General features: G+C 40.8%; 1 non-coding gene across 1 annotated transcript; it reads right to left on the bottom strand.

Annotated features, from left to right (window-relative positions):
• Positions 1–21520: 21520 nt before the first annotated feature.
• On the bottom strand, positions 21521–21624 carry LOC130937728 (small nucleolar RNA R71). The gene has a single exon (XR_009068931.1). It is a non-coding gene; the product is annotated as a small nucleolar RNA R71 (small nucleolar RNA).
• Between the last annotated feature and the right edge of the window lie 6065 nt (positions 21625–27689).

The following is a 27689-nucleotide window of genomic DNA, read 5'->3' as shown; positions in this document are numbered from 1 at the left end:
AAAGGTTCAGCTTCGATCCACTTTGTGAAGTAGTCGACCCCTACTATGAGGTTTTTGACTTGCCCCGGTCCTTGTGGGAACGGGCCGAGTAGGTCGAGTCCCCATTTTGCGAAGGGCCATGGCGCAGTGATGCTGATAAGGTCTTCGGGTGGTGCCTTGTGAAAATTGGCGTGTTTTTGGTAGGGGGCATATTTTCACAAACTCTGTTGCGTCTCTTTGCAAGGTCGGCCAGTAGAACCCGGCTCTGACTACTTTTTTGGATAGTGCCCGAGCTCCGAGATGGTTCCCACACATGCCTTCGTGGACTTCTTCGAGGACGCTCTTTGTTTCTGAGGTCGGGACGCACCTAAGGAGGGGGTTTGAGAATCCTCTTCTGTATAATACATCGTGTATTAGTGTATAATTCTGGGCGTCTTTCGTAAGTCTTTTAGCTTCCTTTCTTTCGGCGGGGAGAGTTCCTGACTTCAGGTAGCTGAGTATGGGGGTCATCCATCCTTGCTGTTGGTCGGATATATTTAGCGTTTCTTCCTCTCTTAGCACGGAAGGAGATCGTAAGGTTTCCTGGAGGAGACTTCTGTTGTTGCCTCCGGGCTTGGTGCTGGCAAGCTTTGAGAGGGCATCTGCCCGGGCATTTTGTTCCCGAGGTATGTGCTGGATCTGTATTTCTGAAAAGTGGCGTAATTGTGCCTGCGTTTGGTCCAGGTATTTCTTCATAGTTGGGTCTTTGGCCTGGTAGCTTCCATTTACTTGTGATGTGACGACCTGGGAGTCGCTGAAGATTGTGATTTTCTGGGCTCCGACCTCTTCGGCTAGTTTTAGTCCTGCTAGTAGGGCCTCGTATTCGGCTTGGTTGTTCGAAGCCTGGAACTCGAATTTTAGGGATAGTTCTATCCGCGTCTCCACTTCCTGTTTTGTTTGAGGACCCGTCGACATACAGGTTCCATGAGAGTGGGGTTCCAGGGGTCTCAGTGTATTCTGCGACGAAGTCGGCTAGATACTGAGATTTTATGGCAGTCCGGGCTTCGTAGTGGAGGTCGAACTCGGACAGTTCCACCGCCCATTGTAGGATTCGTCCTGCCAGGTCTGTTTTTTGTAGGATGTGTCTCAAGGGTTGGTTTGTCCGGACTTTGATGGTGTGGGCCTGAAAGTAGGGACGGAGCCTCCGAGCTGTGAACACTAGGGCGTAGGCGAATTTTTCTATTTTCTGATAGTTTAACTCGGCCCCTTGTAGTGCCTTGCTTACAAAGTATACGGGATGTTGTCCTTGGTCATTTTCTCGTATTAATGCTGAAGCGACTGCTCGATGTCCGACCGAGAGGTATAGTACGAGCTCTTCCCCTTTTAAAGGTCGGGTTAGGACTGGTGGCTGTCCTAGGAATTCCTTGAATTCTTGAAAGGCTTTTTCGCACTCCGGGGTCCACGAGAAGGGTTTCCCTTTCTTTAGGAGTGAGTAGAGAGGTAGCGATTTTATTGCTGATCCTGCCAAGAATCTTGATAGGGCGGCCAGCCTTCCATTCAGTTGTTGTACTTCTTTGACACACGTCGGGCTCTTCATATTGAGTATTGCTTGGCATTTGTCCGGGTTTGCTTCGATGCCCCTTTGAGTCAGCATGAAGCCTAAGAACTTTCCGGCTTCTGCGGCGAAGGTGCACTTCGTCGGGTTAAGTCTCATGTTGTGTTTTCTGAGGGTGCCGAAGACACTGGTGAGGTCGGTCAGCAAGTTTCTGTCTTCTTGTGTCTTTACCAGCATGTCGTCGACGTACACCTCCAGTTGTAGTCCGATGTGCTCTGAGAATACTTTGTTCATTAGCCTCTGGTAGGTTGCCCCTGCGTTCTTTAGCCCGAAGGGCATTACTACGTAGCAGTAGTTTGCCCTTGGGGTTATGAACGAGGTCTTTTCTTGGTCAGGTCCATACATCGGGATTTGGTTGTATCCCGAGTATGCGTCCATGAAGGAGAGATATCTATAGCCTGAGGCTGCGTCTACTAAGGCGTCGATGCTTGGTAGCGGATATGGATCTTTGGGGCAGGCTTTGTTGAGATCCGTGTAGTCGACGCACATCCTCCATTTTCCATTGGGCTTTTTTACCAGGACCACGTTCGCGAGCCATAGGGGGTATTTTACTTCCCTAATGAACCCTGCATCTAGTAGTGCTTGTACTTGGTCTTCTATTGCTTGCATGCGTTCGGGTCCGAGCTTCCTGCGCCTTTGTTGGACAGGTCGGGATCCCGGGTATACTGATAACTTGTGGCACATCAGATCGGGGCTTATGCCTGGCATGTCGGAGGCTTTCCAGGCGAAGAGGTCGGAATTCTTCCTTAAGAGGTTTATGAGTTCCTCTTTTAGGCCTGCCTTGAGATTTGCCCCTATGTTTGTTATTTTTTCAGGTGTGCTCCCAATCTGGACTTTTTCGGTTTCTCCCTCTGGTTGTGGCCGAAGATCTTCTCGGGCTTGAACTCGTCCGAGTTCTATCGTGTTGATCTCTTTCCCTTTTAGGTTTAGGCTTTGGTTGTAGCATCGCCGTGCTAGTTTTTGGTCGCCCTTTAGGGTAGCGATTCCTTTTGTGGTAGGGAACTTCATACAGAGGTGTGGGGTCGAGACTATAGCTGCCAGTCTGTTTAAGGTTGGTCGCCCAATGAGGGCATTGTATGCTGAAGTGACGTCGACTACAATGTAGTCGATGCTTAATGTTTTAGATTGCTCGCCCCTTCCAAAGGTAGTGTGTAGCGAGATGTATCCTAAGGGATGGATCGGGGTGTCCCCTAGCCCAAATAGGTCGGTGGGATAGGCTTTTAGCTCTTTTTCTTCAAGTCCGAGCTTGTCGAAGGCCGCTTTGAACAGGATATCTGCTGAGCTTCCCTGGTCAATCAGGGTTCGATGTACGTTGGCGTTTGCTAGAATAACGGTGATCACCATTGGATCGTCGTGCCCGGGTATTATCCCTTGAGCATCTTCTCGGGTAAATGAGATAGTGGGTAACTCGGGCAGGGGACTGTCTTCTCGGACATGATAGACTTCTTTGAGGTGTCTTTTTCGCGAGGATCTGGATGTTCCCCCGCCTGCGAAACCTCCATTTATCATGTGAACGTGTCTTTCAGGGGTTCGCGGGACTTGTTCGGCCCGACCTTCATTGTCTCCTCGTCTTCTCTTTCTGGTCTCTTCTCCTTTCTCTGCTATGTATCTGTCGAGCTTTCCTTCTCTGGCTAGCTTTTCTATAACATTCTTTAGGTCGTGGCAGTCGTTGGTAGAATGACCGTAGAGCTTGTGATATTCGCAGTATTCGGACCGATCTCTTCCTGCTCTCTTGTGTTTTAGAGGTCGGGGCGGTGGAATTTTTTCGGTGTGGCACACTTCTCTGTAGACGTCTACCAGGGAGACTCGGAGGGGGGTGTAGTTGTGATACTTCCGTGGTTTGTCCGAGCTGTGTTCTTCTTTCTTCTTCTGTTCCCGATCTCGATCTCGGAGTGGGTAGGTTAATTCCTTCCTATAAGAGTCTCTTAGCTGGGAGGTTTCTTCCATGTTGATATATTTTTCTGCCCGCTCCTGCACCTCGTATAGGGAGGTCGGGTATCGTTTGGATAGGGATTGGCTAAACGGTCCCTCCTTTAGGCCGTTTGCTAGTCCCATGATGGCCGCTTCAGTGGGCAAGTGTTGTATGTCCAGGCAGGCTTTGTTGAATCGCTCCATGTATTCTCGGAGAGTTTCTTGGTTACCTTGTTTGATCCCGAGTAGACTGGGGGCATGTTTTGCCTTGTCCTTTTGAATGGAGAACCTCGTTAGGAATTTTTTGGTTAGATCTTCGAAGCTGGTGATTGATCTTGGTGGCAGTTTGTCGAACCACTTCATAGCTGACTTGGTGAGAGTGGTGGGGAAGGCTTTGCACCGAATCGCGTCGGAGGCGTCGACTAGGTACATTCTGCTTCTGAAGTTGCTGAGGTGGTGACTTGGATCGGTGGTGCCGTCGTAGAGATCCATATCGGGTGGTTTGAAGTTTTGCGGTACCTTCTCCCTCATGATCTCTTTTGTGAAGGGATCATGATTGCCTTCGGGGGTGGTGTCGCGTTCTGTTCGATCTTTCAGGTTGGCCTCTATTTTCCGCAGTTTTTCTTCTAATTCTCTGCGCTTGCGAGCCTCCCTTCTCAAATCTTGTTCGGTTTCTTTTTGCCTCTTTAGGTCCTCTTCGAGTTGTTTCAGTCGGTTTTGTTGTGCCCGGACCGCTTCTAGAATTTCCGAGCTCCTTTCTCTTTCGGGATTTTGTGGATCTTTGTTTGGGGGTGATGTCTTTGGGCGATCCTGTTTGTTTCCTCCTGGAGTGCGTGGTGATAGAGGGCTGTCCGGTCGTTCTCCGGTGTCAACTTCCTCCTCTTGTTCTGAAGCAGCATGGTCATTGTTGAGAGGATCGTCCGCCATGGTAAAGGGATGACTTCCAGGTTCCCCGGCAACGGCGCCAATGTTCCGAGGGTTACCTGAAACGTGTAGCTCGGTCCTCTGGCAAGACCCGAGATGGGGGTTCCGTGACCCGAGCTTGATGCGCTGAGCGGCGGGTGGTGGTACCTGCAATGACACTCCGATGCTTAAGTTAGCACGGGTCCAAGCAGATATGTGTAGAATATAGAATGTCTGTTATACCTGGGTGCTCCAGTGTATTTATAGTAGTTGGCCGTGATCTTCCCTAGATAAGATATTCTTATCTTTATCTTATCTTTTGGGGGTTTTTTCCCTATCTTTGTGGAACCGCCTTTCCTAGGCCGTTTCGGCCTTTAGGTTTTTGGGCTTCGTTCCTTTTGATGGGCCTTCTTTAGCTTATTTGTCCGAGGTCCGACCTCAGGCGTGGGCCTTGGAACAAGGTCGGACCTGCTATGGACTTACCGAGTTTGGGGAGCTCGGTCAGGGTATGAACAAATAGAAATATAGATAATTAAAAATTGGGTTGCCTCCCAATAAGCGCTTCTTTAATGTCAATAGCTTGACAGTGAGCTCTCATGGAGCTTCACCGATCATCAGAGCATTGTTGGGACCTCCCAACACCAAACTTAGAGTTTGAATATGGGGGTTCAACATCAAACTTAGAGATTGGTTGAGGCCTCCCAACACCAAACTTAGAGTTTAGTTGAGGCCTCCCAACACCAAACTTAGAGTTTGATTGTGGGGGCTTTGTTTGACTCTGTATTGAGAGAAGCTTTTCATGCTTCCTCTCCATGGTTGCAGAGGAAGATCCTTGAGCTTTAAACACAAGGTAGTCCCCATTCAATTGAAGGACTAACTCTCATCTGCCAACATCAATCACAGCTCCTGCTGTGGCTAGGAAGGTCTTCCAAGAATGATGGATTCATTCTCATCCTTCCTAGTGTCTAAGATTATGAAATAAGCAGGGATGTAAAGGCCTTTAACCTTTACCAACACGTCCTCTACCAATCCATAAGCTTGTTTTATTGACTTGTCTGCCATCTCTAATGAGATTCTTGCAGCTTGTACCTCAAAGATCCCCAGCTTCTCCATTATAGAGAGTGGCATAAGATTTATACCTGACCCCAGGTCACACAGAGCGTTCTCAAAGGTCATGGTGCCCATGGTATAGGATATTAAGAATTTACCAGGATCTTGTTTCTTTTGAAGTAGAGTTTGCTGAACCCATGTATCTAGTTCACTAATGAGCAAGGGAGGTTCATCTTTCCGATTCTCATTACCAAACAACTTGGCATTCAGCTTCATGATGTCTCCTAGATATTGAGCAACTTGCTCTTCAGTTACATCTTCTTCCTCTTCAGAGGAAGAATAGTTCTCAGAGCTCATGAATGGCAGAAGGAAGTTTAATGGAATCTCTATGGTCTCTATATGAGCCTCAGATTTCTTTAGGTCCTCAATAGGGAACTTCTTTCTGTCTGGGAGACGTCCCATAAGGTCTTTCTCATTGGGATTCACTTCCTCCCCTTCCTTTTTGGATTCGGCCATTTTGATTATATCAATGGCCTTGCACTCTGTTTTTGGATTCTCTTCTGTATTGCTTGGGAGAGTACTAAGATGAGTTTCAGTGATTTTCTTACTCAGCTGGACCACTTGTGCCTCCAAATTTCTAATGGAGGACCTTATTTCACTCATGAAACTTAAAGTGGCCTTAAATAGATCAGAGGCTATGTTTACTAAGCTAGAGGGGCTCTGCTCAGAATTCTCTGTCTGTTGCTGAGAAGAAGATGAAAAAGGCTTGCTATTGCTAAACCTGTTTCTTCCACCATTATTAAAGCCTTGTTGGGGCTTTTGTTGATCCTTCCATGAGAAATTTGGATGATTATCCCATGAGGGATTATAGGTTTTTCTATAGGCTTGACCCATGTAATTCACCTCTACCATCGCAGGGTTCTCAAGATCATAAGCTTCTTCTTCAGAAGATGCTTCTTTAGTACTGTTGGATGCATTTTGCCATCCATTCAGACTCTGAGAAATCATGTTGACTTGCTGAGTCAACATTTTGTTCTGAGCCAATATGGCATTCAGAGCATCAAATTCAAGAACTCCCTTCTTCTGAGGTGTCCCATTACTCACAGGGTTTCTCTCAGAGGTGTACATGAATTGGTTATTTGCAACCATGTCAATGAGTTCTTGAGCTTCTGCAGGTGTTTTCTTTAGGTGAATGGATCTACCTACAGAATGGTCCAGTGACATCTTAAAAAGCTCAGATAGACCATCATAGAATATATCTAAAATGGTCCACTCTGAATACATGCCAGAAGGACACTTTTTGGTCAACTGCTTGTATCTTTCCCAAGCTTTATAGAGGGATTCACCATCTTTTTTCTTGAAGGTCTGAACATCCACTCTAAGCTTGCTCAGCTTTTGAGGAGGAAAGAACTTGGCCAAGAAGGCCGTGACCAGCTTATCCCAAGAGTCTAGGCTATCTTTAGGTTGTGAGTCTTCTAGCTCTGTCTCTTACAGCAAAAGGGAAAAGCATGAGCCTGTAGACTTCAAGATCTAATCCATTAGTCTTAACAGTATCACAGATATGCAAGAACTCAGTTAAAAACTGATAGGGATCTTCTGATGGAAGTCCATGAAACTTGCAGTTCTGTTGCATTAGAGCAACTAGTTGAGGCTTCAGCTCAAAATTGTTTGCTCCAATGGCAGGGATTGAGATGCTTCTTCCATAAAAATTGGAAGTAGGTGTAGTATAATCACCAAGCATCCTCCTTGCGCCTCCACCATTGTTATTGGGTTCAGCCATGTCTCTTTCTTTTTCGAGATTCTCTGTAATGTTTTCTCTGAATTGTTGTGCTTTAGCTTCTCTTAGCTTCTTCTTCAGAGTCCTTTCAGGTTCAGGGTTTGCTTCAACAAGAATCTCCTTATCCTTGCTCTTGCTCATCTGAAAAAGAAGAGAACAGAAAAGGAAGAGGAATCCTCTTTGTCACAGTATAGGGATTCCTTTATGTGAGTAGAAGAAAAGAAGAATAAGGATGAAGAAGAGAAAAATTTGAACACATAAGAGAAGAGATGGTTCGAATTTTAAGATGAATAGAAGTGTTAGTAACTAGATAAATAAATAGAAGAAGATGAGAGGGAGAGAAATTCGAAAATTGGGTTAGTATTTTTGAAAAAAAGGATAGTGATTTTCAAAAATTAAGAGAAGGAATAAAATTAAAATTAAAATTTAAAACAATTAGTTAATTAAAAGAATTTTGAAAAAGAGGGAGGTGATTTTCGAAAATTAGAAAGAGAAAAGTAGTTAGGTGGTTTTGAAAAAGATAAGAAACAAACAAAAAGTTAGTTAGTTAGTTGAAAAAAAAGATTTGAAAATCAATTTTGAAAAGATAAGAAGTTAGAAAAGATTTTGAAATTAATTTTAAAAAAGATATGATTGAAATTTGTTTTGAAAAAAATTTGATTTTTTTTAAATTAAAATTTATTACTTGACTAACAAGAAACTAAAACATATGATTCTAGAATTTAAAGATTGAACCTTTCTTAACAAGAAAGTAACAAACTTCAAATTCTTTAATCAATCACATTAATTGTTATTAAAGTTTTTGAAATTTTGAAATAAAGATAAGAAAAAGATTTTGAAAATCAAATAAGAAAAATTTTGAAAAATAATAAGAAAAATGAAAAATATTTGATTTTTGAAAAAGATTTTGAAAAGATAGGATTTTTAAAATTGAAATCTTGACTTGACTAACAAGAAACAACTAATTTTAAAATTTTTTGACTAAGTCAACCCAAAGATTTCGAAATTTTGAGTAAAATAAGGAAAAGATATTTTTTATTTTTGAATTTTTTATGAGGAGAGAGAAAAACACAAAAATGACCCAAAACATAAAAATTTTGGATCAAAACACATTATGCATGCAAGAACACTATGAATGTCAAGATGAACACCAATAACACTTTGAAGATCAAGATGAACATCAAGACTTATTTTTGAAATATTTTGAAGAAAAGAAAAACATGCAAGACACAAAAGTTAGAAATTTTCAATGCTTAGACAATATGAATGCAAAAAATGCATATGAAAAACAAGAAAAAAACACAAAACAAGAAAATATGAAGATCAAGCAAGAAGACTTATCAAGAACAACTTGAAGATCATGAAGAACACATGCATGAATTTTCGAAAAAAATTTTTTGAGAAAAATAAAAATATGCAATGGACACCAAACTTAAAATTTGACACTAGACTCAAACAAGAAACACAAAAATATATTTTTTAATGATTTTATAATTTTTTTGGAATTTTTTTCGAAAACTATGTTTAGAAAAACGAAAAAGAAGAAAAATTTTGAAAAGATTTTTGAAAACTTTTTTTAAAAACAATATAAGAAGAAAATTACCTAATCTGAGTAACAAGATGAACCGCCAGTTGTCCAAACTCAAACAATCCCCTAAAACGGTGCCAAAAACTTGGTGCACGAATTGTGATCATCAATAATGGTGCCAAAGACTTAGAGCTCTCAAACGTGAATCACACTTTGTCACAACTTCGCACAACTAACCAGCAAGGTCACTGGGTCGTCCAAGTAATACCTTACGTCAGTAAGGATCGATCCCACGGAGATTGTTGGTAAGAAGCAAGCTATGGTCATCTTGTAAATCTCAGTCAGGCTGATTCTAAGGGTTATAATGGTTTTTGAATATAAAGATAAATAAATAGAAAATAAAGATAAAGATACTTATGTAAATCATTGGTGGGAGTTTCAGACAAGTGTGTGGAGATGCTTTGTCCCTTCTGAATCTCTGCTTTCCTACTGCTTTCATCCAATCATTCTTACTCCTTTCTATGGCAAGCTGTATGTAGGGCGTCACCGTTGTCAATGGCTACTTCACATCCTTTTAGTGAAAATGGTCTAAATGCTCTGTCACAGCACGGCTAATCATCTGTCGGTTCTCGATCACGTCGGAATAGAATCCAGTGATTTTTTTTGCATCTGTCACTACGCCCAACACTCGCGAGTTTGAAGCTCGTCACAGTCATCCCATCTCAGATCCTACTCGGAATACCATAGACAAGGTTTAGACTTTCTGGATCTTAGGATTGGCCGCCAATAATTCTAGCTTATACCACAAAGACTCCGATCTTTCGCAATGGAGGCTAAGAGATACGCGCTCGATCTAAGGTAGAAGGGAAGTAGTTGTCAGTCATGCGTTCATTGGTGAGAATAATGATGAGTGTCACGGATCATCACATTCACCATGTTGAAGTGCAGCAAATATCTTAGAATAAGAATAAGCTAAATTGAATAGAAGAATGATAGTAATTGCATTAATACTCGAGGAAAAGCAGAGCTCCACACCTTAATCTATAGTGTGTAGAAACTCCACCGTTGAAAATACATAAGTGATGGTCCAGGCATGGCCGAATGGCCAGCCCCCATGAAGGTCTAAAATTGCATACACTGATTAAAGATCCATCCAAAGACAAGACACTAGTACAATAGTAAAAAGTTGTATTTATACTAAACTAGCTACTAGGGTTTACAGAAATAAGTCTAAGTGCAGAAATCCATTTTCGGGGCCCACTTTGTAGTGTGCTTGGGCTGAGCTTGAGCTTTACACGTGCAGAGTCTTCTCTTGGGGTTAAACACCAAGTTGTAACGTGTTTTTGGCGTTTAACTCCGGTTTGTGACGTGTTTCTGGCGTTTTACACTAGAATGCAGCATGGATCTGGCGTTGAATGCCAGTTTGCGTCGTCTTCACTTGAATACAGTATAAACTATTATATATTGCTGGAAAGCCATGGATGTCTACTTTTCAAAGAAGTCGAGAGAATGCCGTTTGGAGTTCTGTAGCTCCAAAAAATTCATTTTGAGTGCAGGGAGGTCAGAATCCAACAGCATCAGCAGTCCTTTTTTCAGCCTGAATCAGATTTTTGCTCAGGTCCCTCAATTTCAGCCAAAAAATACCTGAAATCACAGAAAAACACACAAACTCATAGTAAAGTCCAGAAATGTAAATTTTGCATAAAAACTAATAAAAACATCCCTAAAAGTAGCTAGATCCTACTAAAAATTACCTAAAAATAATGCCAAAAATCGTATAAATTATCTGCTCATCAGCCATCTTCAGCTGCTGGCTCCTCCGGTGTCAGCTCATGCTCTGGTGTATCCGGAGGAGGTGGTCCAGGGTTTCAACCCTCAAACTTTGCCATAATCCACTAGAAGCGGCGAGCGTTACGGCACTCATAACGGTGAAGAGTCTCAAGGATCCCCTGACCTTACTCATAAGGTGTCTGAGGTCGGGGTGTATGATCAAGAGGTGTAGGAGGTGATGAGGGCTCTGTTGCTGATGACGGCTCAGTCGTCTTCCGCTTCTTTTGTGGCGGTGCCTCATAGTCACTATATGGCAAGAAAGGTTGCTTACTAATGAAGACATATATTTGGTCTGTCGGGCATCTCTCCACTCCAAGTAAAGCGGCTAATCTAGTGATCATCGACGGAAAGGGAATGTTGTACTTTTGCTATTGAGTCACCTTCAACATCGAGTGTCTGATAAGGGGAAGAATAGAGATCATCTTCCCTCCAGAATAGCCCAAAGCAAAACTTCCACACGAACCCAAATGCGAGTGGCATACGTTCTCGAGAGGATATAGTCGGCAATGATCTGTTGCCAGATCCTCGCCTCAGGATTTAGGTCAGTGCACGCGATGCTCTGTGGGACCACATTTTCTCCCCTGCTTTACTCCCATTTAGCCTCAAGAGTGCCAATCTTTTTTCAGAACCACGTCCAATGAAAGCTTGTCCGATGTCAAGTCCTTCACTATCTGCGTATAAGCATCACGAGCTGGAGGAATATGCGGAATATCTAAGAGGGCCTCTAAGGCATGATCAGAGGTGTCCAGTGTGACACCTCTCAGAAAAACAGTTGGGGCGTCCCTCTTTAGGATATTTCTGTAGAATTCTTTGACACGGTGTTCATTGATTTCCACAGGAACGAATTCTACGAATCTCCAATGGTAAAAATTTAGTCTGTCTTGTATTTAGATCCGGATATTTCTCCGGTAAGTTAAACTTCCTCTCGTAGTGAAAGGCTTTTGATTCTATTTTCTTATACTGTTATTGGGCTTCTGCATTAATGAACGTGTCCGGTTGAGTGCTCGGAGGCGCAGGAGGAGGACGAGCCAAAGGATTGGCTTTCTCTTTTCCTTTAAGAGGCATCCTGAAAAGGATAAAAACAAAATACAAGTCAGGAGAAACAGATAAAAGTCACAAAACAAAGTGGAAATAATTAAACACTTCAAGTAAGAGCCAATAATATAAACAAACACTCAATTGATGAAAACATGTATAAAACAGCCAAATGGTCAGAAAGAGTGTATTTTCCCACTATCAAGCAACCTAAGTAACATAAAAGAGAATGAACAACAATGGAATGACATATATGACTTAGGTGTAACAATGCAAGTGAATTGGACTAAGACTTGGTCATTTTCGAATCATGCCTTAAAAGTTTAGTCGAGTTTAAACCAAAAAAAGGTACTAACAGGATAGCCAAGTCAACAATGAGAGCATGCACTTATTCGTGTTCAGAGGTGGAAACAATCAAACATATACAGCCTTGTTCAACAAAGCAATCAGTTGAAGAAGTTCAATTCGGATTGCTCAAAAATTTAAAGGAACAATTAGCTATATATGTGATCAGTTATGTCAAAACAACATGAATAAGGTATAACCATAATTCACTCAACAAACATTGTATGTACTTCTGCTAATGGAACCAAACAGATTTTAAAATTGTAAGTTTAAGGATGGTTTGGTGTTTGAGAAAAAAGAAATGAGCAAAAAGTACATAACTAGAGCATCCATTAAAGTATGATATGCACAGCAAATATTGACACCAAGCAACAATAACCATAGTTCTAGCTTCCAAGTTCAGTTTGATGTTCAAGCAGAAATTGCACAAGGTACATAATGATAATCCAAGCTCAAGCATCATCAAAATTAATAGAAAACTGCACAAATATGAATTAAAATGCCGAATGAAAACAAAATTCAAAGCCAATGTTGATCATACAAGATAATCAAATAAAAAATAGTAATTCAGGCGATTTGTCAAGCATATTATGGGCAGAACCTAAAAGCAGCATTCACAGTACAAAGTAGCAGTAAAGCAGCCCAGAAAATTCAACATAATCTGCCAACATTCAAGCATTCAATCCAGAAAACGCAAGTCATCTAACCTAATGCCGACAATAACTAAAACATAAATTGAAAGTAGTAAAAATAAAGGAACTGAAACAGAAACAGGGGTAGGGAAGGAAAACCTGTGTTACAGAAGGAGAAAAAAGAAGAAGAAATATGGAGGCGAGGGTGGTGGGCTCGCGGTATAGAAGAGATAAGAGGGGGGATTGTAGAAGAAATGGAGAAGAAGGAAAAGAAAGAGAGAGAGGGTGACGGTGGTGTGGTGGTGTTTGGGTGGACGGAGGTGGTGGGGCGGTCACAGGGTTGGGGTATGGTGGTATTCAGAGAATAAGAGAAGAAGAAAGGGGTGGTGTGTGTTAAGGAAACTTAAGCGCGAGTGTCCTTCTTTTCGAATTAACATTCGAAAACTGACCTGTGCCTACGCACAAGGTCGTGTGCGGACCCACACACGGAAGAGGGGAGCGTATGCGCGCACATAGCAGCACGTAGGCGGGCGCACAGAAGGAGAAAAAGGTGGGGCTGTTCCCACGCACAAAGCATGTGTGCGCTGCGATCAGAAGGGGTGTCCAAAGCTGTGCGTGCACTCATAGCTATGCGCACGCACAGATGGGTTTTTTTTTTGAAATGAAAACAGGGTGAAATGTGCAGGCGCACGCAAGATGTGCGGATGCACAGGGAGAAAAGATGGTGGTGAACACACGCACAAGCTGTGCGCGTGCTGTGAACAAAAGAAGCATTTAGGGGTGTGCGAGTGTACGGAGCTGTGCGTACGCACAAGGACAGAAAAACAGGGGAACTGTACTCGCACACAAGGCTTTGCGTATGCACAGGACTCTGTTCCTGAAATAAAAATTTTGCCTCTAAGGCATCAAACATGATATCCAAAATAGGTTTTCAAGTCCCAAAACATCATAAAACTCCCAAAAACACATTATTTCATTAAAATTAACTAACAACCATCAAAACAAAACTAACCAACCAAGCAAAATACTCAATTATTCAATCATTAAAAACTAAAAGAGAGAAAGTTAGAAGGATATTACCATGATAGGGTGTCTCCCACCTAGCACTTTGGTTTAAAGTCCTTAAGTTGGACTTAGTTAGGAGATCCTTGTTCGGGTGGCTTATGTTTCCACTCCGCCTTGAATCTCCAACCAAGTTTGCTATTGATTTGACCTCCGGGTCCCAAATGAATTGCATCAAACACTTGAGAGACTCCAAGATAGCAACTTGGATCCATGAGTGTTGACCTTTGAAATGAATGCCCGGATCCCATATTCTAGTCTCTTGTTCATCTTCTTGTTGACCTTCATTGTTGCACATAGATGAACATTGTCTTGAATCGCCATGAATACACTTGTACACTCCCCGGAATTCACTAGATTGACTCTTGCACCAAAATTGTGCTCCAAATGTTAAATTGGCCTTCTTGATGAATTTTATATTCCCTTGCCAATTTAACATTTTTCTCTCTACCATCCACTACTCCAAGAATGGTTTGAAGTTAACAATCCGTCTCCAAGATGGCATATTGATGTGGGTCTAGAAAGTTTGTTGGAGAAATCTTCACCTGCTCAAATTGCTCTTTCCCAAGTACCTTTACTTCTTGGTAGCTAAAATCTTTCTCAACCTCTTTTGAATCTTCCTCATTATCACTCAAATCATAAATTGGAGGTTGTGAGTAGTCCACATCAACATCTACTTCTAAATCCAACAAGGGAGGCTCACGAAGGTTATTGGCGGGGTTAATCAAGTTGGACAAAAAATCTCGAATGATGAAATCCTCTTGATCAATTCCCACCAACTCTTTATTTATCTCCTCTTGTGCTTCATGTTGTGACTTGACATCTTCTACTTGATTTTTCAACTCTTGGTTCGCTCCACACTTTTCACTCGATTCCACACGTTCAGCCACTAGAATTTCTTGGTCATGGCATGAACGCAATAAAACTAACCGGTCAAGAGTTTCCGCTAAGGTAGACATGACTTACTCTTTCTTCTTCCAAGACTCTTGTTGTCCTTGAATGAGCATGAAAAGTACTTCTTGTGTGGCTTTATCCATATGTGAAGATGAAGATTGAGGTGATGAAGATTGACAATCAAACTCAGAAGGGTAAGGGTTTTGGTTTTGTATGAAGTGAGGTGATGGTGTATAGAAGTGGTGACTATAAGGGTAAGTTTTTGGGCTCCATTGGGGTGCATTGTGGCGATGGTGTGAAAAAGTCATGGACAAAAATATAAACAAAAACCTACTAACAAAAGCAAACAAACAACCAAAAAGATAGCACTCGATTGTATTCCCCGGCAATGGCGCCAAATTTGATAGCGTGAGAGAATTCTTGTATAGTTTGGAATAAATCAAAACAAGCATCAATTTATTGGTAGCATAGGCCAAACAGCAATGAATTCTGACGATCAAATGTTAATTCAAATTAAAGTAACCGAGATCAAGAGTAATTCATCCTCGGGTGTTCACCATAGGAATGCAATTGAAGTGTTATGTTTTTGGTTGTAGAGTCAAAAAAGGGGTGGTTTCCAAATTAATGAACAAAAGATTAAAAGAATTATGAAATAAAAGAACTAAGCAATGATCAAAATTGATATTAATGCAAGTGAAAAGGAAACAAGATCAAAACTAGTGAAAGTGCTATAAATGCATAAAAAGAGCCTTGACTTGGGAGTGAGGATCCAAGGAATCCTATCATTGCCATAACCACAACTATGGTAATTATCATGAGTTAATCTCACTTAGTTAACCCCAAACATCGAGGAGTAAGTCAAGAAAGCATAATTGACCTTAATCCATAAGTTCTAACCAACTTACCAAACTAGTTGATAAAAGGCTAGCTTTAAAGGAAACAAGAGTCAACTAACTCCCCAAGAATTACCACTAAATGTCAGACATGATGACTCTAGTATCCTAGGAACTCAAACCCCAAGCCAAGGTGGAAAATCTACTCAAAATCTAGAGTTGGCATTTTCACAAAAACCTTGTGTGCATAAAAGTAAGACATGGAAAATTGCAAGGAAAAATAGAAAACTATAACCATCTATCAACAATATCAACAAGAGACAAGCAATCAAGCATAAAGAAAGCATAAACCACAAAATTCATTAATCAAAACTTCAAGAAACTCAAAATTGCAAAGATGAACAAAGTAACTTGAACCAAAAGGAAATGAAAGTAAAAGTGCTTTAATTAAAGAGAATTGAGAGAACTTAAAATTAAAGAAGCAAAATCCAAAATCAAAGCTTGCTATAAAATGCAACAATGGAAATGAGAATGAAACCTTAAGAGAGCATTTTCTACTCTACTCCTACTTCTACTCCTAAGGAATTAAAACTATGTCTAAGTCCTAATAACTAATGCCTTCATATGTCTTGAATTCCCCTTCATATAGCATCCAAATTCAGCCTTCAAGCCTTCCAAAATGGGCCAAGAGGCCTCAGAAATTGCAAAGCACGTGTTTCATTAATGAAATCACGTGCAGGGACCTGTGCGTATGCACACTTGGCTGAAAGTTGACGTGTGCGTACGCACAGGTGGTCGTGCGCATGCACACATAGAAATTTCTTCTTGTGTGCACGCACACTTCGCTGTGTGTGCTTTTCCTTGTTTTCTTCATATTTTCTCCTTTGTACATGCTTTCTTCCACTTTTGCCTAGCCAATCTTGGCTCAATGACCTAAAATCACTGAACAAAAAAGTCATGGCATCGAATGACATAGAACTGGAATTAAAATCACGAATTTAAGGCTAAAAATGCATGTTTTCACATTTATGATCAAATTAGGGGCAAAACACAAAAGTATTCTATTCGGGTTCTTAAGTGTGAGTTTATATGGTAGAATACATCCAAATTGAGTCAAAATATATCATCAAATATGGATTCATTAGAGCCTTGTTCAAGTAGTCCCCAAGAAGGGAGGAATCACAATTGTGCTAAATGAAAGAAATGAGTTGATATCAACAAGAACAGTGACTGGGTGGTGCATGTGTATAGACTACAGGAAACTCAATGAAGCCACAAGGATGGATCATTTTCCTCTACCATTCATGGGTCAAATGTTGGAGAGGCTTACTAGACATGAATACTACTGTTTCTTGGATGGATACTCAGGCTACAATCAGATTTTAGTGGACCCTAAAGACCAAGAGAAGACTTCTTTCACTTGCCCTTATGGTGTTTATGCATATAGACATATGCCCTTTGGTTTCTGCAATGCACGAGCCACATTCCCAAGGTGCATGCTGTCCATTTTTTTTATATGACTGAGAGGTTTATTGAGGTTTTCATGGATGACTTTTCAGTGTTTGGTGACTCATTTCCTAAGTGCTTACACCATCTTAACTTGGTGCTCAAGAGATGCCAAGAGACTAACCTAGTTTTGAACTGGGAGAAGTGTCATTTTATGGTTATCGAAGGGATATTCCTTGGCCACAAAATCTCTAAAAAAGGCATAGAGGTGGATAGAGCCAAGGTGGAAGTGATTGAAAAGTTACCTCCACCTTGCAATGTCAAAGCAATTAGGAGTTTCTTGAGACATGCAGGGTTTTATAGAAGGTTCATTAGAGACTTTTCAAAGAATGCCAAAACTCCGAGCAACTTGCTTGTCTCTAATGCACCATTCCTCTTTGATAAAGAATGCATGCAAGCTTTTGATGAGCTAAAAAGTAGGCTCTCCACTACACCTATTATAGCACCACCTAGCTGGGACTTACCTTTTGAATTGATGTGTAATGCATCAGATTTCGCTATTGGTGCTGTCTTAGGACAAAGGAGAGACAAGCTAGTGCATGTCACCTATTATGCTAGCAAGGTTTTTAATGAAGCCCAAAGAAACTACACCACAACAGAAAAAGAACTCCTTGCTATAGTTTTTGCATTTGATAAATTTAGATCTTACATTATTGGTTCTAAAGTCATTGTGTTTACTGACCATGCAGCTCTTAAATATTTATTAACCAAGCAAGAATCCAAGCGTAGATTGATAAGGTGGATCCTATTACTCTAAAAATTCAACATTGAGATCAAGGATAGAAGTGGAGCAGAGAATAAGGTGGCTGACCATTGATGAGCGGATAATTTGTACGCTTTTTGGCATTGTTTTTAGTATGTTTTTAGTATATTTGGGTTTGTTTTTAGTATATTTTTATTAGTTTTTAGTTAAAATTCACTTTTCTGGACTTTACTATGAGTTTGTGTGTTTTTCTGTGATTTCAGGTATTTTCTGGATGAAATTGAGGGACCTGAGCAAAAATTTGATTCAGAGACTGAAAAGGACTGCAGATGCTGTTGGATTCTGACCTCCCTGCACTCGAAGTGGATTTTCTGGAGCTACAGAAGCCCAATTAGCGCGCTCTTAACGGCGTTGGAAAGTAGACATCCTGGGCTTTCCAGCAATATATGATAGTCCATACTTTTCCCAAGATTTGATGGCCCAAACCGGCGTCCAAAGTCACCTTCAGAAATTCCAGCGTTAAACGCCGGAACTGGCACCAAAGTGGGAGTTAAACGCCCAAACTGGCACAAAAGCTGGCGTTTAACTCCAAGAAGAGTCTCTACACGAAAATGCTTCATTGCTCAGCCCAAGCACACACCAAGTGGACCCGGAAGTGGATTTTTATGTCATTTACTCATCCTTGTAAACCTTAGGCTACTAGTTTTCTATAAGTAGGACCTTTTACTATTGTGTTATTATCTTTTGATCATGTTTTTATGATTGAACCCTCTTTGGGAGGCTGGCCATTCGGCCATGCCTAGACCTTGTTCTTATGTATTTTCAACGGTGGAGTTTCTACACACCATAGATTAAGGTGTGGAGCTCTGCTGTACCTCGAGTATTAATGCAATTACTATAGTTCTTCTATTCAATTCAGCTTGTTCTTGTTCCAAGATATCACTTGTTCTTCAACTTGATGAATGTGATGATCCGTGACACTCATCATCATTCTCACCTATGAACGTGTGCCTGACAACCACCTCCGTTCTACCTTAGATTGGGTGAATATCTCTTGGATTCCTGATACACGATGCATGGTTGATCGCCTGACAACCGAGCGCTCGCCTGACAACCGAGCCAACTATTCCGTGAGATCAGAGTCTTCGTGGTATAGGCAAGAACTGATGGCGGCATTCAAGAGAATCCGGAAGGTCTAACCTTGTCTGTGGTATTCTGAGTAGGATTCAATGATTGAATGACTGTGACGTGTTTCAAACTCCTGAGGGCGGGGCGTTAGTGACAGACGCAAAAGAATCACTGGATTCTATTCCGGCCTGATCGAGAACCGACAGATGGATAGCCGTGCCGTGACAGGGTGCGTTGAACATTTCCACTGAGAGGATGGGAGGTAGCCACTGACAACGGTGAAACCCTTGCATAAGCTTGCCATGGAAAGGAGTAAGAAGGATTGGATGAAGACAGTAGGAAAGCAGAGAGACGGAAGGGACACAGCATCTTCATGCGCTTATATGAAATTCCCACCAATGAATTACATAAGTATCTCTATCTTTATCTTTATGTTTTATTCGTATATCACCATATCCATTTGAGTTTGTCTGACTAAGATTTACAAGATGACCATAGCTTGCTTCATACCAACAATCTCCGTGGGATCGACCCTTACTCGCGTAAGGTTTATTACTTGGACGACCCAGTGCACTTGCTGGTTAGTTGTGCGAAGTTGTGTTTATGCCATGGTATTGAACACCAAGTTTTTGGGGTTCATTACCGGGGATTATGAGAGTTGTGAAAAGTATTGTTCACAATTTCGCGCACCAAGTTTTTGGCGCCGTTGCCGGGGATTGTTTTGTGTATGGACAACTGACGGTTCATCTTGTTGCTTAGATTAGGTATTTTTCTTCAAAGTTCTTAAGAATGAATTCTAGTGTTTCAAGGTGATGTTCTTATCATCACCAAAGCTGATTGATTCTCATCAATTTAGCTCTTGAATGCAATGTCCTGCTGAAGCTTGGCTAGCCATGTCTAATTCCTTTAGACTGTAGCTTTAGACTAACATTGCATGATTCCTGGAATTCTCATTAAGAATTTTGATACCTTTATTTTCTTTTCCACTTAATTTTCGAAAAATTCAAAAAAAAAATTACAAAATCATAAAAAAAAACAAAAAAATTATTTTATGTTTCTTGTTAAGTCTAGTGTCTCATTTTAAGTTTGGTGTCAATTGCATGTTTCTGTTCTTCTTGCATTTTTCGAATTCATGCATGTGTCTTCATTAATCTTCAAGATGTTCTTGATGACTTCCTTGCTCTGATCTTTGAATTCTCTTGACTTGAGTGTTTTGTTGTTTTTCATGTGCATTCTCATGTTGTTAGTGTCCGTAGTATACAAACTGCTAAGTTTGGTGTCTTGCATGCATTGTTACTTGATTTTAATTGCATTTTGATTATTCCTCATTATTAAAAATCCAAAAATATTTTTAATTTATGTCTTTTCAAGTCAATAATACAGAGAATTGAAGATTCAGAATATACAGCAGAGGAATTATAAAGAAAAAGCTGGGCGTTCAAAACGCCCAGTGAAGAAGGACAGACTGGCGTTTAAACGCCAGCCAGGGTGCCTGGTTGGGCGTTTAACGCCCAAAAAGGTAGTGCATTGGGCGTTAAACGCCAGAATGTGCACCATTCTGGGCGTTTAACGCCAGGATGGCACAAGAGGGAGGATTTTGTTTTCGAATCAATTTTTTTCATGTTTTCAAAGTTTTTTTTTAAAATCAAATCTTTTTCAAATCATATCTTTTCAATCAAACCTTTTTCAAAATCAATTTCTTTCCTTTTTCAAAGATACTTGCTAACAATTAATGATTTGATTGAACATTTTAAGTATGTTGCCTTTTCTGTTGAGAAAGGTTTAATGTTTGAATCATATCTTTTCTTGTTAGCCAAGTCATTAATTTTAAAATCAAATCTTTTTAAAATTGTTTTCAAATCATATCTTTTCCATCATATCTTTTTAAAAGCATAACTTTTCAATCATATCTTTTTAATCACATCTTTTTAAAAATAGTTTTTAATCATATCTTTTTGATTTCTAATTTCAAAATCTTTTTCAAAAATTACTTGATTTCTTTCCTACTCTTGATTTTCGAAAATCAATTAAAGTTTTTCAAAATGTTTTCAAAATCTTGCACTTAATTTTCGAAAATTTCTTCCTCTCTTCTCACATCCTTCTATTAATGGAGTACCACTCCTTCTCAATGCACAATTCGAACTCTATCTTACCAAGTTTGAATTCTTCTACCTCTTCCTTCTAATTTTCTTTTCCTCTGACACCTCAAGGAATCTCTATACTGTGACATAGAGGATTCCATATTTTCTTGTTCTCTTCTCTTTCATATGAGCAGGAACAAAGATAAAGGCATTCTTGTTGAAGCTGACCCTGAACCTGAAAGGACCTTGAAGCGAAAGCTAAGAGAAGCTAAGGCACAACTCTCTGTAGAGGACCTAACAGAAATCTTCAAAGAAGAAGGACCCATGGCAGCCGAAAACAACAACAATGCCAACAATGCAAGGAAGGTGCTGGGTGACTTTACTGCACCTACTCCTGACTTCTATGGGAGAAGCATCTCTATCCCTGCCATTGGAGCAAACAACTTTGAGCTTAAGCCTCAATTAGTTTCTCTAATGCAACAGAATTGCAAGTTCCATGGACTTCCATTGGAAGATCCTCATCAGTTCTTAGCTGAATTCTTGCAAATCTGTGACACTGTCAAGACTAATGGGGTTGACCCTGAGGTCTACAGACTTATGCTATTCCCTTTTGCTGTAAGAGACAGAGCTAGGACATGGTTGGACTCACAACCTAAAGAAAGCCTGGACTCATGGGAAAAGCTAGTCAATGCCTTCTTGGCAAAGTTCTTTCCACCTCAAAAATTGAGTAAGCTTAGAGTGGAAGTCCAAACCTTCAGACAGAAGGATGGAGAATCCCTCTATGAAGCTTGGGAAAGATACAAACAATTGATCAGAAAATGTCCATCTGACATGCTTTCTGAATGGAGCATCATAGGTATTTTCTATGATGGTCTCTCTGAACTATCCAAGATGTCTTTGGATAGCTCTGCTGGAGGATCTCTTCATCTGAAGAAGACGCCTACAGAAGCTCAAGAACTAATTGAAATGGTTGCAAATAACCAATTCATGTACACTTCTGAAAGGAATCCTGTGAACAATGGGACTAATCAGAAGAAAGGAGTTCTTGAGATTGATACTCTGAATGCCATTCTGGCTCAGAACAAGATATTGACTCAACAAGTCAAATTTGATTTCTTAAGGTCTGTCTGGAATGCAAAATGCACCAAGCAGTACTAAGGATGCTTCATCTGAAGAAGAAGCCTATGATCCTGAGAACCCTTCAATGGAAGAGGTGAATTACCTAGGAGAACCCTATGGAAACACCTATAATTCTTCAAGGAGAAATCATCCAAATTTCTCATGGAAGGATCAACAGAGACCTCAACAAGGTTTCAACAACAATAATGGTGGAAGAAACAGGTTTAGCAATGGCAAGCCTTTTCCATCATCTTCTCAGTAACAGACATAGAATTCTAAGCAGAACCACTCTGACATAGCAACCATGGTCTCTGATCTAATCAAAACCACTCAAAGTTTCATGACTGAAACAAGGTCCTCCATTAGGAATCTGGAGGCACAAGTGGGACAGCTGAGCAAGAAAATTACTGAACTCCCTCCTAGTACTCTTCCAAGCAATACAGAAGAAAATCCAAAAGGAGAGTGCAAGGCCATCAACATGGCCGAATTTGGAGAGGAAGGAGAGGAAGTGAACACCACTGAGGAAGACCTCAATGGGCGTGCACTAGCCTCCAATGAGTTCCCTAATGAGAAACCATGGGAATCTGAGGCTCAAAATGAGACCATAGAGATTCCATTGGACTTACTTCTGCCTTTCATGAGCTCTGATGAGTATTCCTCCTCTGAAGAGGATGAGTATGTCACTGAAGAGCAAGTTGCTAAATACCTTGGAGCAATCATGAAGCTAAATGACAAGTTATTTGGAAATGAGACTTGGGAGAACAAACCTCCTTTGCTCACCAAAGAACTGGATGACTTGTCTAGGCAGAAATTACCTCAAAAGAGACAAGACCCTGAGAAGTTTTCACTACCTTGTACCATAGGCACCATGACCTTCAAGAAGGCTCTGTGTGACTTAGGGTCAAGTGTAAACCTCATGCCTCTCTCTGTAATGGAGAAGCTAGGGATCTTTGAGGTACAAGCTGCAAGAATCTCACTAGAGATGGCAGACAATTCAAGAAAACAAGCTTATGGACTTGTAGAGGATGTTCTGGTAAAGATTGAAGACCATTACATCCCTGCTGATTTCATAGTCCTAGAGACTGGGAAGTGCATGGATGAATCTATCATCCTTGGCAGACCCTTCCTAGCCACAGCAAAGGCTGTGATTGATGATGATAGAGGTGAACTGATCATTCAAGTGAATGAAGAATCGTGTTTAAGGCTCAAGGATATCCCTCTGTCACCATGGAGAGGAAGCATGAAGAGCTTCTCTCAAATCAGAGTCAAACAGAGCCCCCACAGTCAAACTCTAAGTTTGGTGTTGGGAGGCCACAACCAAACTCTAAGTTTGGTGTTGAACCCCCACATTCAAACTCTAAGTTTGGTGTTGGGAGGTTCCAATATTGCTCTGAGCATTTGTGAGGCTCCATGAGAGCCCACTGTCAAGCTACTGACATTAAAGAAGCGCTTGTTGGGAGGCAACCCAATGTTATATTTTACCTATTTTCCTTTGTTATTTTATGTTTTCTGTAGGTTGATGATCATGAGAAGTCACAAAATCAATTGAAAAAGCAAAAACAGAATAAAAAACAGGAAGAAAAACAGCACACCCTGGAGGAAGAACCTACTAGCGTTTAAACGCCAGTAAGGCTAGCAGATGGGCGTTTAACACCCAGTCTGGCACTATTCTGGGCGTTTAACGCCAGAAAGGGGCACCAGACTGGCGTTAAACGCCAGGAAAGGGCAAGAACCTGGCGTTAAACGCCAGAAATGGGCACCAGCCCGGCGTTTAACGCCAGAATTGGCACAGAACGCAAATTTTCTTGCCACTTGGTGCAGAGATGACTTTTCCTTGACACCTCAGGATCTGTGGACCCTACAGGATCCCCACCAACCCCACCACCCTCTTTCTTCTTCACCCATTCACCAATCACCTCAATACCTCTTCCCCAAACACCCTTCACCTATCAAATCCCATCTTTCTCTTCACCACTCACATCCATCCTTCATAAAACCCCACCTACCTCACCTTCAAATTCAAACCACTTTCCCTCCCAAACCCACCCATACATGACCGAACCATGAGCCCCCCTCCCCTATATAAACCCTTCTTCACTCCTTCATTTTCACACAACCTAAACACCACTTCTCCCCCTCTTTGGCCGAACACAAAACCATTCCCTTCTTCCTCATTTCTTCTTCTTCTACTCTCTTCTTTCTTCTTTTGCTTGAGGACGAGCAAACCTTTTAAGTTTGGTCTGGTAAAATCATTGCTTTTTGTTTTTCCATAACCATTTATGGTATCCAAGGCCGGAGAAACCTCTAGAAAGAGGAAAGGGAAGGCAAAAGCTTCTACCTCCGAGTCATGGGAGATGGAGAGATTCATCTCAAGGGTGCATCAAGACCACTTCTATGAAGTTGTGGCCTTGAAGAAGGTGATCCCCGAGGTCCCTTTTTCACTCAAAAAGAGTGAATATCCGGAGATCCGACATGAGATCCGAAGAAGAGGTTGGGAAGTTCTTACCAACCCCATTCAACAAGTCAGAATCTTAATGGTTCAAGAGTTCTATGCCAATGCATGGATCACCAAGAACCATGATCAAAGTGTGAACCCGGATCCAAAGAATTGGCTTACTATGGTTCGGGGAAAATACTTGGATTTTAGTCCGGAAAATGTAAGGTTGGCATTCAACTTGCCTATGATGCAAGGAGATGAACATCCTTACACTAGAAGGGTCAACTTTGATCAAAGGTTGGACCAAGTCCTCACTGACATTTGTGAAGAGGGCGCCCAATGGAAGAGAGATTCAAGAGGGAAGCCGGTTCAACTAAGAAGGCATGACCTCAAGCCCGTGGCTAGAGGATGGTTGGAGTTTATCCAACGCTCAATCATTCCCACTAGCAACCGGTCCGAAGTTACTCTAGACCGGGCCATCATGATTCATAGCATCATGATTGGAGAAGAAGTGGAAGTTCATGAGGTTATTGATGGGAATTATTTTGGTTGGAGACAAGAATCTCTCCCAAAACAACACCAATCTAACCGGCAAGTGCACCGGGTCGCATCAAGTAATAAAAACTCACGGGAGTGAGGTCGATCCCACAGGGATTGAAGGATTGAGCAATTTTAGTTTAGTGGTTGATTTAGTCAAGCGAATCAAGATTTGGTTGATTGATGGGTAACTTGCAGAATTTAAATTGCATTGAAAGTAAAGAGAACAAGAAATAAATTGCTGAATCTTAAATAACAAGAAAGTAAATGGCAGAAACTTAAAGAGCAAGTAATGTAAATTGCAAGAATCTTAAATGACAAAAAATGTAAATGGCTTGAAATGTAAAGGGGATTGGGACTTGGATTTGCAGGAATTAAACAAAGAGAAATTAAATTGCATCAAACAGAAGAGTAATTGGGAATTGGGATTGAATCGGATTCAAACAGACAAGTAAATAAACAAATAAAGCAAGAAACAGGAAATTGAAAAGATGAATCAAGATCTCAGGACCCAAGAGACTAGAAAACCAAGTCTAGATCTCAATGCCTTCCTAGATCCAACAAGAACAATAGCAATGGAATTGTAAATTGCAAAGAGATTAGATGAAGAAGCAATGAACCGAATTGGAAATTAAATTGCAGTGAAAATCAACAGGAGATCTAAGGTGAGATTGAAACAGAATTCCTTCAATTCTCCAACCCAAGATCCAAGACAAGTGTAATTGAAATTGAAAGCAATTAAACTAAGAAAATAAAGATCATTCAAGCTCCCAAAACTAAGAAGAAAACTCTTTCAAAAAAACTAAAAAGGAAGCTCCCCGACTAACTTGAATCTTAGCCTATTTATACACTTTCTTCAATTGATCTTCAAGCCTTGAGTTGGGCCTTTGCTCTTGATGGAATTGGGTTGAAAGAGGCCTTGGTTGATTGCTCTTGAAGTTTGGAGAGAAACCCAAGTGAATCAATTGAACCGGATGTGAGTTTTGCAAAGTTGGATTCAAAGTTAGCCTCAAAGTTAGGGGGCTAACTTTGAGGCCAACTTTTCATATCAGCAAAGTGGGTTTGCTGCATCTCACGTTGGTGCCAACGTTAGGGGGCTAACTTTGACCCTAACGTTGGCCTTGCTTTGTGTTGGAGTGGCGCCAACGTTAGCCTCCAAGTTAGGGGGCTAACGTTGGCGCAAACGTTGGCACACCCTGGAGGAGATTTCTCATGCCAACGTTAGCCTCCAAGTTAGGGGGCTAATGTTGGCGCAAACGTTGGCAACCCTGGGAGCAAATCTTCATGCCAACGTTAGCCTCCAAGTTAGGGGGCTAACGTTGGCGCTAACGTTGGAACACCCTGGGAAGCATTTTCAATTCCCAACGTTAGCCTCCAAGTTAGGGGGCTAACGTTGAGGCTAACTTTTCATTCAAAAGTTTGTGCCAACGTTTGAGGGCTAACTTCAACTCCAACTTCATTCTTCCTGGTTCAATTTCACTTGTTTCATTGGCTTCTTTTAGCTTCTAGCCATTCCTTCTCACTTCAATCCTTTTCCAAGCTTTCTTCTCCTATCATAAATCAACCAAACACATCAAAGCTATGCTTGAAATCATGAGATGATCATTCTATCCTAATATGCACCAATTATGGCATCAAACCTCATGAAATTGCATTAATTTATCTATGGTTGATTTAATCAAAGGAAACATGAAAATCTACCTAAATTGGCTTGCTTAAGCCTCAAGAAAGTGCATAATTCAAGTGAAAACAAAAGAAAAAGACAAGTGAAACTAGGCTAAGATGACTTGTCATCACAACACCAAACTTAAAGCTTGCTTGTCCCCAAGCAAGAAATGAATTATTAGGAAGAAAGAATGAATTGGAAAAAGATGTTCATGCTAGCAGAATGTTATTGATAGTTCATGGGATTTTATGTTGATATGCACATACTCACTTCTTATTGATTCTTAGGCTTTAGAAAGTCTCCTTCAAGCTTCAAGTGTCATACTGCTATGACCTCTCATTATTCCTTTATCCTTGGCTATTACTTTGTTCAAAGCTTTATTTGAGTGTCATGTGTAGCAAGTTCATTTTCTTTTCTTTATACTTGACACATTATTCACCATGGACACTTGGCTCACCTTTCCCTTTAAACATTGATGCCCAGCACCTTTTTGGTTACTAAATGCCTTGTAGTTAGGTTGCTCTTGATAGTGGATTTTCAGCTGATGATCCCGGATTAGTTAATCCAAGTCACCGAGTGTTGAAGCACTCCAAAAAGCTTAGTAGTCCAAGCAGATCCTAATACATAGACACCACAGGCATATATTTTTAAGGTTCAAGCTATTGGTGTCCAGCTTTGTTTCCTTTTTTTGTTTTCTTTGATTCTGCCATCTTTTGGCTATCTCTTTTCTTTCTTTCTTTTTATTTTTTTCTTTTGAACCAAGGATTTTCTTATTGAGATTCATAGACAGTAGATCACTCTATTCTTAGAAAAAGACATCCTAGCCCTTTATTCACTAAAAATGAGTTTTTATACAATCACACACATACCACCACTTACTATTATTCTACTTCTTTCTAACAGAGAACTATCTCATGCCACATTCAAACACTTCTTTTATTGAATTAAAGATGCAGGGGACAGAACATGCTCTTAGTCAAGTGAAAGTAAACACACAAGCACAAACTTAAACTAGCATACTTATTTTAAGGTAAATTTGACTCTGTCTGAACCCAAAGGACACTTTAACAGAACATACTCAAAATATTACTCAATAGCAAAGGTTAATTGTATATACAACCTATTGGTTGCATCTCTTC

Source organism: Arachis stenosperma, chromosome 6 (genome assembly GCF_014773155.1).
Source record: "Arachis stenosperma cultivar V10309 chromosome 6, arast.V10309.gnm1.PFL2, whole genome shotgun sequence".
NCBI lineage: Eukaryota > Viridiplantae > Streptophyta > Magnoliopsida > Fabales > Fabaceae > Arachis > Arachis stenosperma.
This window is presented reverse-complemented; position numbering and strand designations above follow the sequence as displayed.